Raw genomic sequence first — 18111 nt, forward strand, 5'->3', positions numbered from 1 at the left:
ACAGTATAAAGAATCATTATTCAAAGGTAGAACGTTCAAACACGAGATGAACTCTTTAAGAAGTTACGATCATGGGATATATGGATTAAGAATGAACAAGACATCATTATCCCCCTTAGATACAAAGAGATGGATTGATAATGATGGTGTAACTACCTATGCTTATGGTTATGGTGGTAATACTGTACCGTCGGGAACTATGAACAACTCTTCTCGTACAAATGCCCTACCCGGTCCATCTTGAAGATAATAAAGAATAGGCTCTCCTTCTTTCGTAACCAATCGACTAATGTTATACGTGTTAAGGGACCATATGGGATCGGTTGCGCGACGTAGGCCTCCTTCGAGTTCACCTGCCTGGTATAAATATCTTACCCTTACTCTATCCGGAAGTTTTTGTTCTTTGCCTCTCCTCGGTGCTGAAGATTCGGAAGTCACGGATTTCATTTTAATCGCATCGGATGGTTTCTTCCCTATTAATCTTGTTACTTCATTATTCAGCGCTGATGCAACGGCTGATAATCGTGTCACCCATTCGGTTGATCTCAATCACTCGGATTTCATTTCGATCCCATACTGATAGCCAAACAAACGTTCCACTAATGTCCTGTTAAATCTTTCAACGATAGCTTGACTGCGGTGGGCCTCTCTTTCACCACGGACGATTTTGACGTCGTGCTTTGTTAACAGTTTAGTTACCGATCCCATAAACTCTCGACCGGGATCTACTTGAAATAGCTTAGGCCATTTTAGTGGTCCGCGTTTATATATGCGACTCAGTGCATTAGCTACTTCTGTTAAATCTTTCGAGGTTAATGGCTCAGCCTCTTTGTATCGACTAGCCACATCCACTACTGTTAAAGCGTATTTATACGTTTTGCATTTTACCTTATCGTGAGGAAGAAACAAGAGGTCAGCCTGATGAACTTCATTCGTCGTAGAAATATCAAACTTCTTCCTCGGTATATAACGCGGTGCCGGTAAATATATTTGCCACAACGCTTGTTTCTTTAACCAATCCTTGGCCACATCTTTAGATACCTTAGCCGCGGTGGCTAATTTTTTTATTGCTCCTACACCTTTCCAATATCCTCGTGGGCTATAGTAAATTTTATTCATTATTAATTAATATTGATGTTTCGTTTAATACAACTCATGACTATCGTTGAATCGCATAATCATTTTGGCATAAAAAATTCCATCTGTAGTAGCAGTATGAATCCGGCTCCTGTGGAAGTGGTCCAGAACCCCCATTACCTATAAAAATTTATATCATAGACTCCAGGTGGTGGTCAATTTAACTTAATCTTATGACTATCATTGAATCGCATAGTCATTTACGCATAAAAAATGCTACCTGTAGTAGCAGTATAGGTATATGAATCCGGCTCCAGTGGAAGTGAGCCAGAACCCCCAATACCTATACTACTACAGTTTCTACGCCGTTATAATCGTCCCGCTGTGCTTTGTCAACAAAGCGTCGATATAGTGAGTGAGTGAGTTAAAATGTAACGTTGCAACGGCATTAGCAACATAGCGACGAGAACAAGTCAATATATACGGGGGGCACGGGGGGCACGGGGGGCGGGGGCACGGGGGGCACGGGGGGCACGGGGGGCCAAGTCGTCTGAGGCGCCGCGATTTACTGTGCAGAGTTGCGTTCCTTGGGCACGCAGGAAACCTATGATTGTGGTTCGAATCCATCGAGCAAGGCGAGTGATTTTTTTCTGGTTTTGGTTTGTCGTTTTACGCTGCACTCAGCAATATTCCAGCTGTATGATTGCAGTCTTTCAGTAATCGAAGTCTGGACCAGACAATCCAGTGTTTTACATCATGAACATCGATCCACGCAATTGGGATCGATGGCATGCATCAACCAAGTCAGCGAGCCTGACCACCCGATCCCGTTAGTCGCCTCTTAGGAAAAGCATAGTCTACTTTTACGGCAAGCATGGGTTGCTGAAGACCTATTCTACCCCGGAAACTTCACGGGTCACGAGGCAAGTGGAGTGAGACGAGTGGAGTAACGTGTACATTCATACTTGAACTTTGCATGCTATCGACATTCAACATTGACAAAAAGGCGTTGCTGGTTGTAAGTTGACGTTTGAATACAACCTCCGACTGTCTCGTCAAGGAGCAGCCAGGCAATAGAGTGCGGGCTTTCTCACGAGCAATAACAATGAAAGCTTAGATTCTTATTCCAAAACATGTTTGCAAACACAAACACCACCAAGTTACTAAGATGAGGGTAGGATGTTACGGGTACTCGGATCGGGTGGGTACTGAATAGGACCAGGTATCCACAGAACTACCCGGGCCCGTGGAATTGTGAAACGTGAAATTTTTTTTATGACATTAATAATAAAATTTCATGGTTAAACTTGGAGCGTTAACGTACAAGTCGCTAATGTTTGCATTTCTTTCTGACTATGTACACATCCCTTCTGATTTTTATATGTTTGAGTAAAGACAAAGTTTCAGTCAACTTCAATGTAGGCACGATCAAATCGTTTTATACTATATCTAAATACTTTTTGTTAAGGCTCCAGGACAAATGGACTGCTGTATGTTACTCTCATTTGCAGCAGGAAGGTCAAGACTCGGCGCTGAAAATGAAAACGCTTCAACTTATGTTTTCTTTATTAAAAAAAGCGATATCGTGAACCATTAACTGCTGCATACGACCCTGAACCTTATCAATGAATGGATGGTTGAAGAAACAACACAATGTTTAACCCTAATCAGTTAATTACTAATAATTGGCATCTTCTTTCTTTGAATATTCATTTGATGTGAGTTTTAGTATAATCTGACAACGTGTTTCAAATTGTGACTTTGCACATGTATAATGACTGGTTCAGTCATGTTATGTATCAGTCTACAAAATATAATTAACATGTACATCTAGTTATTATATCTTTCTAAAAGTGATAAATATATGTTACATATTCACCTGTAACTATCCACGGGATCGGAGTTCTTGTAAGTATCCAGACTGATACGAACACCCTAAGCAAGCTGTCACACAATGCTTATGTCACTACATATAAGCACCCCGCTACATATGAGCACCCCGCTACATATAAGCACCCCGCTACATATGAGAACCCCGCTACATATGAGCACCCCGCTACATATGAGCACCCCGCTACATATGAGCACCCCGCTACATATAATCACCCCGCTACATATAAGCACCCCGCTACATATGAGCACCCTGCTACATATAATCACCCCGCTACATATAAGCACCCTGCTACATATGAGCACCCCACTACATATAATAACCCCGCTACATATGAGCACCCTGCTACATATAAGCACCCCGCTACATATGAGCAACCCGCTACATATAAGCACCCTGCCAGAATGTGTTATGGGAGACACTGATCGACTGTGTCGTTAAGGTTGTAGGATACGGCGAGTGCAACTTTAGAAATCGTTTGCAGTCGTCTGTGTTAACGTCATTTCAAGAATACAACCTGAAAAACATGTGAACATGTGTCAAGATATTCAGTTCCTGTGGCGGTTACATGTGTAAGTCATAATTGATCAACTAGCCGATCTTTGAATGGTGAATAAAGATGCGTCAAACAGACACTAAGGTAAATTCATAGATTGCAATGTCAGCCTAGGCACGGATTGAGTCGATACTACGATAGTTTAGATGTGCATTTCTTCGTTTGTTCATTAGGATAGGCCGCAGCGAGGGTATTCGTGAACCATCACGCAGTCACGCTCTCCGACATTTGTCAATATATACTGAAGCGATGAGACCAAGAATATAGGTTCTAAATGATCAGAAAGAACGCTTATGTATGTTTTCATGCTAGGGAATTCCAGGGGTTTTCCCCAGGAATGTGGAAGTAGTCCGTCAGTGCTTACGTCATTTCAAGAACACCATCTCGTGAAAAACGTATGAAGGTCAAATTGTGTCGTTCATACGCGGTCATGTGACCGACCTCTCGTCCAATTGAAAAGCCGTATATCGTGTAAACTTCAAATTAAAAAAAATATGCTTAAGAATGTCAGTTTCGCGGCCATGTGCCGGCCTACCGTCCATTAACATTAAAATGCCGTCTGTTGTGTAAACTTCACATGAACAATATAGTGCCACGGAAAATTAAATCAATTGTTTTAAATTACAGCTCCCTCAATCGGGATATCTTTTTTTTAAATGGCTGAGTAACGTACTCTTTCAATTGTTGTCTTGGAAGGGGACCTCGAAGGATACACGGGGATTTACAGCTCAGCAGGGAGTGATGATCAGTTCGATAAAATGTCAAATGGAATCTCCCCTGTGGTCAGTGGTAAGAACACCATTCCCTAAGTCATCTGAAGTAAAGATCCGGATTCGGACAGCCTTGCTCAATCAAACAAACCAGTCAAAACGTTTTCAGTGGGGAATGCATGAAGAGGCATTCAATCTGGTGGACGCTGCTTTGGCATCATGTTAGCCTTCCAAAACAAGACTTCCGCTTCCAACTGCGTCGGGAGTCACATGTGTACGTATCCCATACCCACAAAATACTATTTTCGTCGAATCTTGGATATCGTTCAGCATACCACCCAGGAATGACCAGGAACCTATAAAAACGTACAGTATGCGACTGCTGTTGCCAGCTTCTTTGGTATACATACATTGGGATTTGTTCAGTTGTGCATTGAGGGCAAAGAACTAGATATAGGTGCCGCGCCTGATCCGGCTGGGATTTTGTGAGTAACCTCTGATCCAAGGTCAACAACAAGCAGACCCTTTTGATTCTGTGTGCATCTCCTCGCATTTGGTGGAATATCAAATGGCTTATTAGTAATCTATGTTCATATGTCCCCTCTAATACTGAAAGACAAAGTTGAGACCAAGTCCCCTCAGCACAAATGCCACCTGACTGCTCCAGGGGCACACACATACCATTAGCATCTATGTAATGAGGTGAATCGAGGTGAGATGAAATGGGGATTAACGTCGCGTCCAAGATTATTGCACTTATATAGCGACGTGCATGCGCGTGTGTGTTTGGCTGCTTGTACTAGTCCGGACTGATTCCGATTTACAGTGTTAGCCCCGTGAGATATCATGTCGCAGTTTAACATAAATGCCCAACTCAGACACAGTATACTGACCCCACACAATTGGGGTCGATGACATGCATCAACCAAGTGAGCGAGCCTGACCACCCGACACCGTTAGTCGCCTCTTACGAGAAGCATAGGCGCCCTTAACAGCACACATGGATTGCTGAAGACCTATTCTACCTCGGATCTTCACGGGACCCATCAAAGAGGTAGTGGTCTTGCAAATATCTTCAGCACTGTCCATGCTCAATGCCCAGGAGTCCGCCGCCCCACTCACAACATTGAAACAGTACCGTCTAGACTCAGAAGCAGTTTACTCCTGTGCATTTCGCAGAGAAAGGGGCCAAATCATGTGACATATTACCCCACCCTTATCTCTCCAATAACATAACTCCGCCCTGTTTACAGCCAGTGCCTGTCACTGCCCATTAGAGTAGGAGGATATTCTGACCAGATGACAACACCAGCTAGCTACATCAGGTACTCTGCATGTGACCAGCGTGAGTAGCTCTCCAAGGTTTGCATTTAAAGCTGAAGGAAATATATAACATCATGCACAGGTAAACGATAACTTGATAATTTTGTGGAAACATTTGTAAAATATTATCGCTACCACAAATAATTTTAGCATTTAATTTCAACTGAAAGTCAAGTTTCACTTTACATGTACATATTTGATGAATACTAACTGACAGAACCAGATCACTTCACAGGTGGTGCACGATGACGTCACAGGAAACGACCCGAATGAGATTGCCAGGTGTGGAGGGGAATCCCCGCGTGAAAGTAGGTCACACTATCCTGACTAGATTTGTTGTGTGTGAGCCATGAACCCTATACAGTTAGTGCAGTATACAATAGGGGATGTAGTATTCATGTTAGAAATATCCAAATAGTTTAATGCTATGTAGAAATACAAACTAACACTGACATGTTTTATTCAATACAATTTGAGTGAATCTGTAGAATTAAGATATTATCACATATTTAAACCATGTATTCTATCAGTATCACCAGCTATCACATACGCGAGACACTGTGTATACAAGCAGGGAGAGGGTCTACCTAATTGATAACGGCTGTGGGCTGAATTTAAGCGTCATTTGGCGGCAGTCAGTTGACATTATGTGGGTAGGATATAGGTCACACCTGAGTAAACACTGTGTGTGGGGAGAGCGTTTGCCTATTGATAACGGCTGCGCGCTCTATTTAAGCATCAGTTTTGCAACAAACAGTTGACAGAGAAGGACGTGTCTAGAACACTCTCAAGCATATCAAGCTTTCTACACCCGGCTCGGCTATTTAACCATACAGGTGTGTGGTATGTTAATACAATGTGTCGCATAGTTTACACAGGCAGTTTTCCTCTCCGTTAGGCCGTAAATCACAATTGCTATGGTTTGAGTTACAAAAAAGTTTTCATCCTGAATTTAAAAACTGAATAACAAACGCATTCATATGTATTTACAGTAATTCATTATACATAATACTCTATGAAGTGTCATGTGTATTCCGTTGAGTGTAAGATATGAAAAAAAAATACAAGCAAGAAAAACATATTTATAGAAATAAGAATCATTTCTTTTATATCTTTACAAACAGAATGGACACCAAAAAAAGACTTCCTTGAAAATGTAAAGTCTCTCTATGACCTTGAGTTTTGGGCCACTGCTAACAACTTTACCAATGATCCCGATGTAAACTTGAAGAGAATCGATCTGATGTCCAAACAACTTCCTAACAACAATGACCAGACACAACGCAGCACTTCTCACAAAAACGATCTTTGTAACCAAGTCTTCAAAAGTAATTTCACTTTAATGAGACATAAGCGTACAGTGCACTCCAAGGAAAACTTTCAGTGTGAGAATTGTTTGGTCATGTTTAGCAGACGTGATAGCTTACAAAGACATCAATGTAACCGGAAAAGGCCAGCCCAAGAAGATAATCAGTCTCCAAAGAAACGTCTTCGGTTTTCCTCTCCCCCTGAAAACTCCCTTCCCCTGCAAGATACGATACATGCAATTGGTGTGGTCATTTCAAGTGTATTTTATCTGGAAAACTCCTCTGTGAGAGCTGTGATAAGAAAGGTCGTGAGTGCATCTCCTGCCCCTGAGCGGCTATACAGTCAACGAGTGGATGAATGCAATAGATGTGTTAACAGACGAGAGTGATACCTGTCGAGAGGTAATCAGGTTGGGGGAAGGTCGGCTCTCGCGGGATCACTGAGGACAACAACACTGACTCCGAGTGATGTCAACCATGTAGATATTCTGCAATTCTTTGCTGATGAACGAACCAATATCATTGAGATATTACATGACTTTTTAGAACATCAGAAAGGTATGAAATGGTTTCTTACCCTTAAGTTAAAGTATGTCAAATATGACGAAAATAACGATAGTTATTTAGCTGATTCGGTCGTGAAGTCTACAAACTTTTGGACTCATAATTTTTCGGAAATTGATGATCAAATAGCTCAGGCGTTTCAAAATTTATATACATCAACACAGGAATTTCAGTCCGAGGGAAGTGGTTGGATTTTAGATCATATAGTGCATTTGGAAGTAAATACAGCAGAATATGTACCCCTGTCATCCAGCTCTTACATTCCACTGCCAAAGTACTTACAAAATAAGACAGCAATCTTAAATGTAAAAAATAATTATCAGAAATTCTTTGTTTGGTCTATTCGTTCTTCCCTACATCCTGTTTCCTATAAAGATAATGCAAATCGAGTGACAAAGTATGTAGGGTATGAATCCGAGCTAGACCTGAATGGTATTGACATACCAATACCCCTCTCTCAAGTTTCCAAATTTGAACAACAAAACCACATTTCTGTCAATGTATTTGTCTACGAGGCGAAAGATGGTGTGTTTCCTCTCCATATCAGTAGGCAACCATTTGATAGAACTGTTGACCTATTGCTCCTAACTGAAGGAGAAAAGAGACATTTTTGTCTCATTCGAAATTTCAGCCATCTTATGGCAGAACCAAACATGATGGAAAAACATTCTATTGTAGACGCTGTCTGCATGGTTTTATCCGGCAGAATTTGTGAGATGATCATGCCTTCTATTGTTCAGATCATAATGCCCAGAAAATGAGATTACCCAGTGAACACAACAAATGGATTAGATTTTTATCTGTTCAGAAACAGCTAAAAGTCTCCTATGTTATTTATGCAGATTTTGAGGCAATCACCAGGAAAGTTAAACAAACTGAAAATAACACATCAAACACGACTGTTTATCAGAAACATGAGCCTTCCGGGTTCTGTTACAAAGTGGTCTGTTCAAAACCTACTGGTACAAAACCTGCAGTGACCTATAGAGGCCCTGTAGTCATTTCGCATTTTATTGAATGCTTGTTGGATGAAGCACATCTTTCTATGAAAAGTTTAAAGTTCCTGAAATTTTAAAAATGATTGAAACTGATGAGTTAGCATTTCAAATGGCAGATACATGTCATATTTGTCAGAAACCCTTTGATGAAGAGTCTATCAAGATTCGTGACCACGACCATTTAGAAGAGGGGTATAACTATCCAGGGGCTGCCCATCAAAAATGTAATCTGCAATTTCAGTTTAGAAAGGTGAAAGGTAAACATAGTTTTCCAAGGGAAGAATTCTTTATCCCTGTGATATTTCACAACCTCCGTGGTTATGACAGTCATCTGATCATGAAACAGTTAGACAAGTCTGTAAAACAGAAGCTGAGTTGTTTGGCAAAAAACATGGAGAAATACATTTCATTTTCCATCGGCCATTTGAGGTTCATTGATTCATGTCAGTTTCTTCAATCCTCTCTGGGAAAACTTGTTGAAAATCTAAAGAAAAAAGACCCTTCCAAATTTATCCATTTAAGGCATGAATTTGCAGATCCAACTCAGGTAGAGCTATTATTGAGAAAGGGAGTATATCCTTATGATTTCATGGGTGATGAAACAAAATTTGAAATGAAATAACTTCCCGAAAAAGAGGATTTTTACAATAGCTTATCAGATAGTTCCATCTCTGATGAATATTATGACCATGCACAAAATGAGTGGTCTACATTCCACATTCAGGACATGGGGCAGTATCATGACTTGTACATGCTAACTGACGTTTTACTTTTGGCTGATGTGTTTGAAAACTTTAGAAGAACAGCTTTAGAAAACTACCAATTAGATCCAGGACACTATTACACGCTACCTGGGTTTGGATGGGATGCAATGTTGAAAATGGGAAATGTAGAGCTAGAGCGGCTGACAGATGTGGAAATGCTGCTCATGATAGAGTCAGGACTCAGGGGTGGTATCAGCATAGTATCCAAAAAGTATTCTGAATCAAACCTACCAGGTCAGAAACATTACAAAACTGATGAACCGAATAGACACCTTATTTACCTTGACGCGAATAATCTTTATGGGTGAGCTATGTGCCAAGCCCTCCCTGAGCGAGATTTCCAGTGGGTAGATAACTTTGAGCATTTAGATATAAGGAATATTCCAGCTGACGCAGATATAGGTTTCATTCTTGAGGTTGACCTTGACTACCCATCTGGTTTACATGACAGTCACAGTGACTACCCTTTAGCACCCCAGTCTATGACAGTGACACATGACATGCTTTCTAAATATTCTCAGGATTTGAAAGTTGGCTTAAACATTAAGGGAACACCATGTAGAAAGCTTGTACCGAACTTGTTAAACAAACAGAAATATGTTATTCATTACAGAAATTTACAGTTTTATCTGAATCAAGGCATGGTTCTAAGCAAAATTCATAGAGTCATTCAGTTTAAGCAGTCAACATGGCTAGAACCTTTCATTTATTTCAACACAGAGAAACGTAAACAATCTTCAAATAAAACAGACAAAGCGTTTTTCAAATTGATGAACAATTCTTGTTTTGGTCGTTCCATGATGAATGTCCGAAAACATGTCAATGTTGAACTGGTGAATTCAGCCAAACGTCTAAAGAAACTCTGTGCTAAACCAACATTTGATGCTTTCAAAATTTTTAATCCAGATTTGGCTGCTGTTCACTTGAAAAAGACAACACTGTTTTTGAATCAACCCCACTATGCTGGCTTTTCCATTTTGGATCTCTCAAAGATCCATATGTACTACTTTCATTATAATTTTATCAAACGTAACTATGGAGAGAAAGCCCAGCTCTGTTTTACTGACACTGACTCGCTGTGTTATGAAATAGAAACCCATGACCTGACTGCTGAAATACAAGCAAATATTGATCTGTTTGACACCAGCATGTATAAATCTAACCATCCCCTATATTCCAAAACTAATGAAAACGTTCTGGGAAAATTGAAAGATGAACTTGCTGGGGTGAACATGTTGGAGTTTGTAGGCCTAAGACCTAAAATGTACTTAATGTTTGCTTTGGAAAAGGAAGTAGTAGTGAAGGATGGAAAAGAAGTAGAAAAATCAAATGAAATACAACACCCAAGAGCCAAGGGTATTTCTGAAACTGTTCATGATAAACAACTTCGACATGCTTTGTACAAACAGTGTCTCTTTAAAGAGAAGCAATTAATGCACCAGGTGAAACAAATTCAAAGTCGAGATCATCAACTGTACACAGCTTCTATCAATAGAATCAGCCTCTCCCCTTTTGATGATAAGAGATATGTCCTCAATGATGGAATCCACACACTGGCCCATGGTCATTATAAAATTGGTTCTTAAGAAAAACCATTACATATCTACCCTTTGTGTATGACGTAGTATGACTCAACAGTGTTAGATTTACCCAGCAATGTTATATTGTAAATACCGATTTTAAATTGTTTGAATATTCATGCTACATTACTAATGGTTCAATGTCAATCTTTATTGATTATGTTTATTCTTAAAGACACTTATATATGTCCATTGTACAGATGTGTTGAATGAAAATGATATATATTGTGTTAATTGTATAATTATATGTTGTTATGAATACTTATTGTTGAATAAATATGTTAAATATATCCATTGCGTTTGTGATTGTTTTATGAAACTTCAACTCAAAAAGTTATATTTACAAGACAGTACACAATTGATAATAGTGTGATTGATGTGAATAGACCCCACATGGTAACAGAGTAATGATACAGACTGATTCGCATACATACAGGGGCGGTCGGGTAGCCTAGTGGTTAAACCGTATGCTTGTCACGCCGAAAACCCAGGTTCAATTCCCGACATACAATGTAATGTGTGAAGCCCATTTCTGGTGTCTTCCGCCGTGATATGGCTGGAATATTGCTAAAAGCGACGTAAAACCATACTCACTCACTCACTCACATACATACTTCTTGTTTAAACTACAGGTAAAATTCAAATAAAATGCTGAAAGGTTGCAAAAAAAAGAAAAAAAAGAACAAAGAACTAGTATATTCTATATACATATTTTTATTACATAAATACAAAACATATAACAATATGATATGTACAGTCACATAATTACAGAATAGTTTTTTAATGTACAATAGTTCAATTATTATCAAATATCCTCATCCTCATTATGATTATCTTGGTCATCATCAGATTGGTTGACCAGTTCTAAATCTTCGGCCAGTGACATGTCCACATAAGAGAGGATATCTTTGACCACCGGTTTCATCCAACCGAGTTATTTTATGATCCATTTCATTGCGATCCATGTCAGGGTCTAACTGTTTCATATTCTCTAGAATAGGTTTGAAAAGAGGCCCATTTCCAAAGTAGCCTATATATCTAATGGCTGTCACGAGTCTTTCAAGAAAAGTAGTTTTCCAGCACTTCGTCAATTTCTTTTCAATCCATCTCTCACTCTTCCCTTCATCTTCATACTCTTCTTTCTTGTTCCAGATTTCTTCCCTGCACGTTTTTAGTGTTTGTTCCCACATGTATTCTAAGCCTTTCACCTCCCACTCTTTATCAGCTTCACTGAATTTAGAGGTCATTGTAGGCTGTCTAACATCGCTCTCATCAGCTGTCTGAATTTTAAGTCGTTTCGTTAGGGTTCCCCCTCCATTCTCAGGGCACGATCTGACATGACGCTGAAGGTCATGATTATTTTCAAACACAATACCACACTCATCACAGGAAGGCATAGTTGTATCAGTAGTGTCGTCCTCTGATTCACTGTCCATTGGAGCAGCTACTTCTGAGATGTGATCTCTTCTGGTGTCTGGCTTCAAATGATACTGATTGACAGTCTGCTCCTCTTTTATAGGCTGTGGGGTATTGACTGTTTCAAGTACATAAGGTTGTAGTCTTCCTGATTCCAAGGTAGTAGGACGCAAGTCGATTGTCAGATTGCCATAGGGTTTTTCAACAGCTTCTTAATACACAGACATAAACCAGCCGGTATTGTTGGGATAGATGCGCCTGGCAAACAAGTTGACTTGATGTCTGTCCACAGGGGAATTAAACAGTGTCACGTAATGAGAATTCAAAGCAATGTCACGTGACTCCTTACCTCTGGGAAACAGATTTTGTAACAGTAAGAAAATAATAAGCATAAGCATTCTTATGGTGAGAGGTTCGGGTGAACAGTTGGGAGATGCGTTTATCATCTTTAGCCTCTGACATGAGGTCATCCAGTACGATCATGTTGTTATTCCGAGCATCCAGATAGTTATCCTCGTGCAGGTTGTAAGGAATCCCCTTCACAAACGTCACATAGGGTAACTGTCCACTGATTATCTGATAAAGAGGCTGCCACTCCGTATAACACCAGATAATGTTATTGGGTACAGGTTGGATGCGATTCTGTAGTAAAATGTTGTACACAAACATAGTCTTGCCACTTCCACTTGGACCCACCACCACAGTATTGGATGGAATGGTAAAGTAGAACTGTTCTTTTAGTGCTGGAGGAGGAGGAGGAGACGTGGGAGGAGGAGGTGGAGGAGGTGAGGTTCCTGGAGGAGGAGGAGGAGGAGGAGGATATGAATGCATCTGTCTCCTATGTCTATGCATTTTATCATTTCTTAGAGAACTGTCTCCCACAATCAGGACACGATGTGGACTCCATGACGATAGAAATGCAACTGACACTGGAACAAGAGGAAGACCCTTATATACTCTGAAGATCAGTTTCTGGGATCCAACTGTTAAACTTTTTGGGATAACCCATCCATTTCACAAACACCTCTTTTACGCCAGCTCGCTTCCTTTTCTTCAAAACATTCTCCACTCTCCACACTGTGTCTGCGGGCTTGTCCTCTCTCTGTAGTTCATTTGCATAGAAACTGCCTTGAACCGGATCATCAGCCATATCTTTCAACAGATAGATAGGCATACCATCACGATAGAACCTTCTTCTGATAATAAAGATTTCCTCAGTCCATTTTTTTTAGTCCAATACATTTATAGCTATGAGTAAGTATTTCACACCGTCATTGTCCGAGGCTATATTAGATACATCAGCCAAGTCAATATCCCATCGAGCATTGAGGCCTGAAGCCACCACTCTGTTCCGCTTGAACTTGTATCTTAAAGGTCGCTCAAGCGAATAGGCATCTTGGGATGTCAACCACTTCTTTATGTGATGCAAACTAATATCAAATTTCCCCTCCTTTTTCACAATGTGATACAACTTAGCAGGTCCAGAAAAGGAGGCTGGGTGTTTGGGATTCAAATAAATACTAGACAAATATGCTTTCCATCCGTCTGCAGGCATGGTTACACGTGAAATGAAGCCTACACGACGTAAATAGAGCTTATATGTTTATCAACTACATAGCCTATCAAAACTACAGAGACGGGCCTATGTCACCTTCAATAACAAACGTACTTGTGTGTTTATGTTAACCCGTGGATACAGAGGACTGCGCTGCCTTCCTCAAAGGTTTGTTTACTCAACTGATGTGCCTTCAGTGGACAATGCTGGTATGTGACCTAGTTTATCACTCTGTTTACAGTAACAAAACCTTCTCCTTTACCTATGCAACTAATGTAAACCTAAAAGAACTGACAACATTGCTTCCTCACTATTTCAAAGGAATTTCATACATACTATTCTATAGATTTTGATACTTATTAGTCCATGTTTAAATGTGTAACCGTTGATCTGTCTATAGCGCGGGGATTCCCCTCCACACCTGGCAATCTCATTCGGTCGTTTCCTGTGACGTCATCGTGCTCCACCGGTGAAGTGATGTGGTTCTGTCAGTTAGTATTCATCACATATTCCTTATCTAACGTGGTATGGAGCAAAGCCATCACGACATCAATAAAGTAAACAATATTTCAATACAAAACAGAGCTCCTAATGCCAAAAAATGAATACAAGAAGAATCATCAAGACATGACACATCGCCCCCGTTCTCGTGCAGTTCAGAAATGGAGTTTGGCTACTTTCACAGCACTTTTGGTTCATTGATACCTTCAGGTCTGTGGTGAAAATAAATTAATGTTGTTCAGTATTTTTCAATTTCCCAAATCTTCAAAAGGCACCAGTTCACCACTAGACTTATCTGTACAGCAAGTTTCCAACTTGTCAAAACAAAGATAACTAAAACAAATAAATATCCGAACATCAAAAGGCACCAGTTCACTACTAGACTGATCTAGTATAGCAAGTTTCAACAAGCAATATTAAACGGTTTAGGAGTTCTGCTCCGGAAACGGACAAGAGTCATCCTAAGATGACAAATCCCCCCGGCCCCCACAATAGCAAATGACACCACTTTAGCCCCTGGTTCATACATGTACCATGTTTGTTTGAGAATGAAAAATGTTTCACAGTTTTCACGTCTGTTCCGGAAATCGACTAACGGAGGGACGGACATGCTGATCACTTTATCACCCCGTTTTTCGAACCGGGGGTATAAAAAGGACTAGGGGCTGACCTAAAGCCACATTCTACCATTATTTACCAGGATATACCCGTAGCTCTTGCTTGCAAATTATTCAAAACATTAATATGAATCAAGATGTTCACGGTGTTGCACGCATGGCAATTGACAGTCAGATGTAAACCAGCCAAATCTGGCATTTTACTAAATTTAAAATATTCTAAATTAAAACATATAGATTATGAAGTTTGTTTGTTGTTTAACGCCGCACTCAGCAATATTCCAGGTATTTGGCGGCGGTCTGTAAATAATCGAGTCTGGAGCCGACAAGCCAGCGATTGATATCATAAGCATCGATCTACGCAATTGGTATACAGTTACATGCATCAACCAAGTCAGCCAGTCTGATATGTTTTGAACTTGTTCAGTTTTAACAAAAATGATTCTATTTCATGGGGCAGATCAGAATCAAGACTCACAAAAGGGTGAGTGAGTGAGTATGGTTTTACGCCGCTTTTAGCAATTCCAGCAATATTACGGCGGGGGACACCAGAAAAATGGGCTTCACACATTGCACCCATGTCGGGAATTGAACCCGGGCCTTCGGCGTGACGAGACTCACACAAGTCTCTAAGACAATGATTAGTAGTATAAATAATAATTCCAAGATTATAGAAATACTACGAAGAAATTGTCCCTGTAAAAGACCGGCGTACTGTCAGCTGATCTAGACTTGCCCAATATAAGGATAGAATGACTATACATCCACATATGTATCCTTTGTGTCAATCCAGTTTGTGTCAATCTGAGAATAATATGTTAATATAATTACATTATTTATTTCTGGAAATGTACTATATGTGACGCTTACAATTCGCATAGATTCACATAGCTAGTGCAAAATGATATATAAAGATTTGTCAAATGTCAGCGAAATGTGCCCTTTCACAGTGTATCGACCCAGACTTATCAATGTTTCCTTGTCAGGCGTATTTCCCGAGAATACAGCGTGGGTGTAGCCCACTGTGAGTAAAGGGGGGGGGGGGCGGCTAGTTTCAGTCAGGGTTTATAGTTACTATTACCGATACCAAGCTGTCGATAGAAATATTTTTATCTCAATTTCTGACTACCTTTCACCCCTATGGGTGATTCTACTCATTCCCGAGGAATAACTTGTTTAGGGCTTAAATCGTACGACAAGCGCTCATATAGTGTTTAAGGCTGTATAGTCTGTTGAGTCAAATGACCCAGGAGTTTATAGCACTAGCATGTACACAAGTGGTTTATGGCAAGGTGTCTGGATTTGTGATTAAGGAAACCTGTCAAGGCCATCAGCTAGTGTTAGTTGTCGAATTTCGGTAACCCCACTTTATAATATTTGTATTGTTTCACTGTCACGTTGTATTGAGGATATGGGCCTCGACCCACACAAGCATGAAGGTCGACCAGATAAACAACAGGTATAACTTCCTTGTGGGAATTAATAATAGTTAGGCTGGGCGTCAGGTTTCTGTCTGTTGTTTTTTCGTAAGTTTTAGACCATTGACTCATTCTAATGCTAGTTTTTCGGTATATCCCAATTCATAATAAATGAATGAAGTATGACAGGCCATGATATGCATAACTACCTTGCGGCGCATTAGACGACCGGGCCACCCGTGTCCCATTTTGATAAAGGTTACGATGACACTCAGTCAAACGGGTAACACATTCTTTATTAACAAACCGCATTTTAGTCGTCTCTTAGGCAATCAAGGCTACTTTTGACGTATTCCTATAACATAAAGCATTTCAATTTACACGTGGCCACTTCATGATAATTGTATTCTTCTCCACCCAGGAATTGTCCGAGCTGTTTTTGTGGTAGTTTGGCTTCGACTGCTGTCGATCGATGCACCAACTGCCATCCCGCCATTTTGTTGACTCAAATGTATATAGCAGTGGCTAGTTGCTGGGGTTGACTTCGTTTCCTTCAAACTTCCCAGCTTATTGAGGGTTGACTCTGGACTCCTTACACTGAGTTTTTAGTTTATTTTCTTTCAATGGCAGGCTTTGTACCAGATAGTAATATATAGCGGGATAGCTATTTACTCAATACTTACCTGTGCTTTGGGTCACGTGATTCCCCTGTTTCCATAACAAGATAACACTGTCTCACCAGAATGCATGCCACTGCGTATATAATACATGGTTCCGTTGTCAACGTATTTCCACACTTAAATTTACCATATACTTCCTTATTTGATCAATTGCTATAGACTGGCAAAGGATATAAATATTTCCGTCATTGTAACGCCAAATCTACTACTTGAATACCAGCAGTGGAGTATTGTAAAACTTGGCTTGACTGTTATTTGCTTACCTTGATGAAATAAGAAAAAGGAATCGTCACAATCCGCAACTTCATATGAAAAGACCCTGAAATCCATTCGCGGCAGTTCTTCAGAATACCTGTAACCTGCTCGAGTACACAAGTCAAGTCTGTTAGTGCAGTGAACACATCTCGTCACGTGGCTTGACGTGTTCTAAATTTAGGATTGAAAAGAAACTGTTATGCATCTTGTCCTCACCATATTGAGGACGCCACAGTGATGTGTATTTAGCGTTATGAATGAACATGAACATACAATATACTACCGTTATAACGAACTCAACGGGACCAATAATTTCAGTTTGTAATAACCTTAGTTCGGTAAAACCATAAATACAACATGTATACAACAAATGGCCGGGACTAAACAATAAGTTTGTAAGCGTGATCATTATAGTTTACTGTACGTATTTTACGAGGAACTATAAGAGAAATATATATTCTGTCAGAAACAAGTGTATTCTAATCGGACGTTTAGTGGTGCTGTATTTTGTTCATACGTTGAAGGTCTAAGATTATCTCTTTACTTAAGATAGTCCTTCCGAATATTATTATTCACTTCAAAAAAGAAATCATTATTATCCGATTATCTGTCAAGCTCAGGAGCCAGTTTTCGGAAAATTGTACGAGAATGTTTTGTATATTATCACACCCGGACCAGGCAACTCTATGCTTGAACAAATAATAACCGCTGTTAGGGCACGATGACACACACAACCCGTTATCTATTTGTTGACTTTGACTTTGACAGCTTGCTTCAGTTACTGGTTCTATCGAGACAGGCGGCTCAACCTACATATTTCATTGAGGGTTATGTGTTACATACTTTTTAGATCATATTTCTCATCTGTCATAGTTTATATAAATTTGTGATTTACCGAT

General features: G+C 40.0%; 1 long non-coding RNA gene and 1 pseudogene across 2 annotated transcripts in view; one reads left to right on the forward strand and one right to left on the reverse strand.

The window, feature by feature from the left end:
* The window catches only part of LOC139477217 (uncharacterized), a 136205-nt gene that overhangs the window by 33609 nt on the left and 84485 nt on the right, over positions 1-18111 (reverse strand). Inside the window, exon 1 of one of the 2 annotated variants that reach the window (XR_011654147.1) lies at positions 17221-17303. The exons of the other annotated variant lie outside the window; for it this stretch is intronic. This is a non-coding gene — a long non-coding RNA (uncharacterized lncRNA). Of the gene's footprint in view, positions 1-17220; positions 17304-18111 lie in introns of those variants that run through there. 2 annotated transcript variants of the gene reach the window in all.
* Positions 5803-13148, forward strand: LOC139477223 (uncharacterized; annotated as a pseudogene).

This window comes from Haliotis cracherodii, unplaced genomic scaffold, assembly GCF_022045235.1.
Source record: "Haliotis cracherodii isolate W230 unplaced genomic scaffold, xgHalCrac1.p SCAF_32, whole genome shotgun sequence".
Classification (NCBI taxonomy): Eukaryota; Metazoa; Mollusca; class Gastropoda; order Lepetellida; family Haliotidae; genus Haliotis; species Haliotis cracherodii.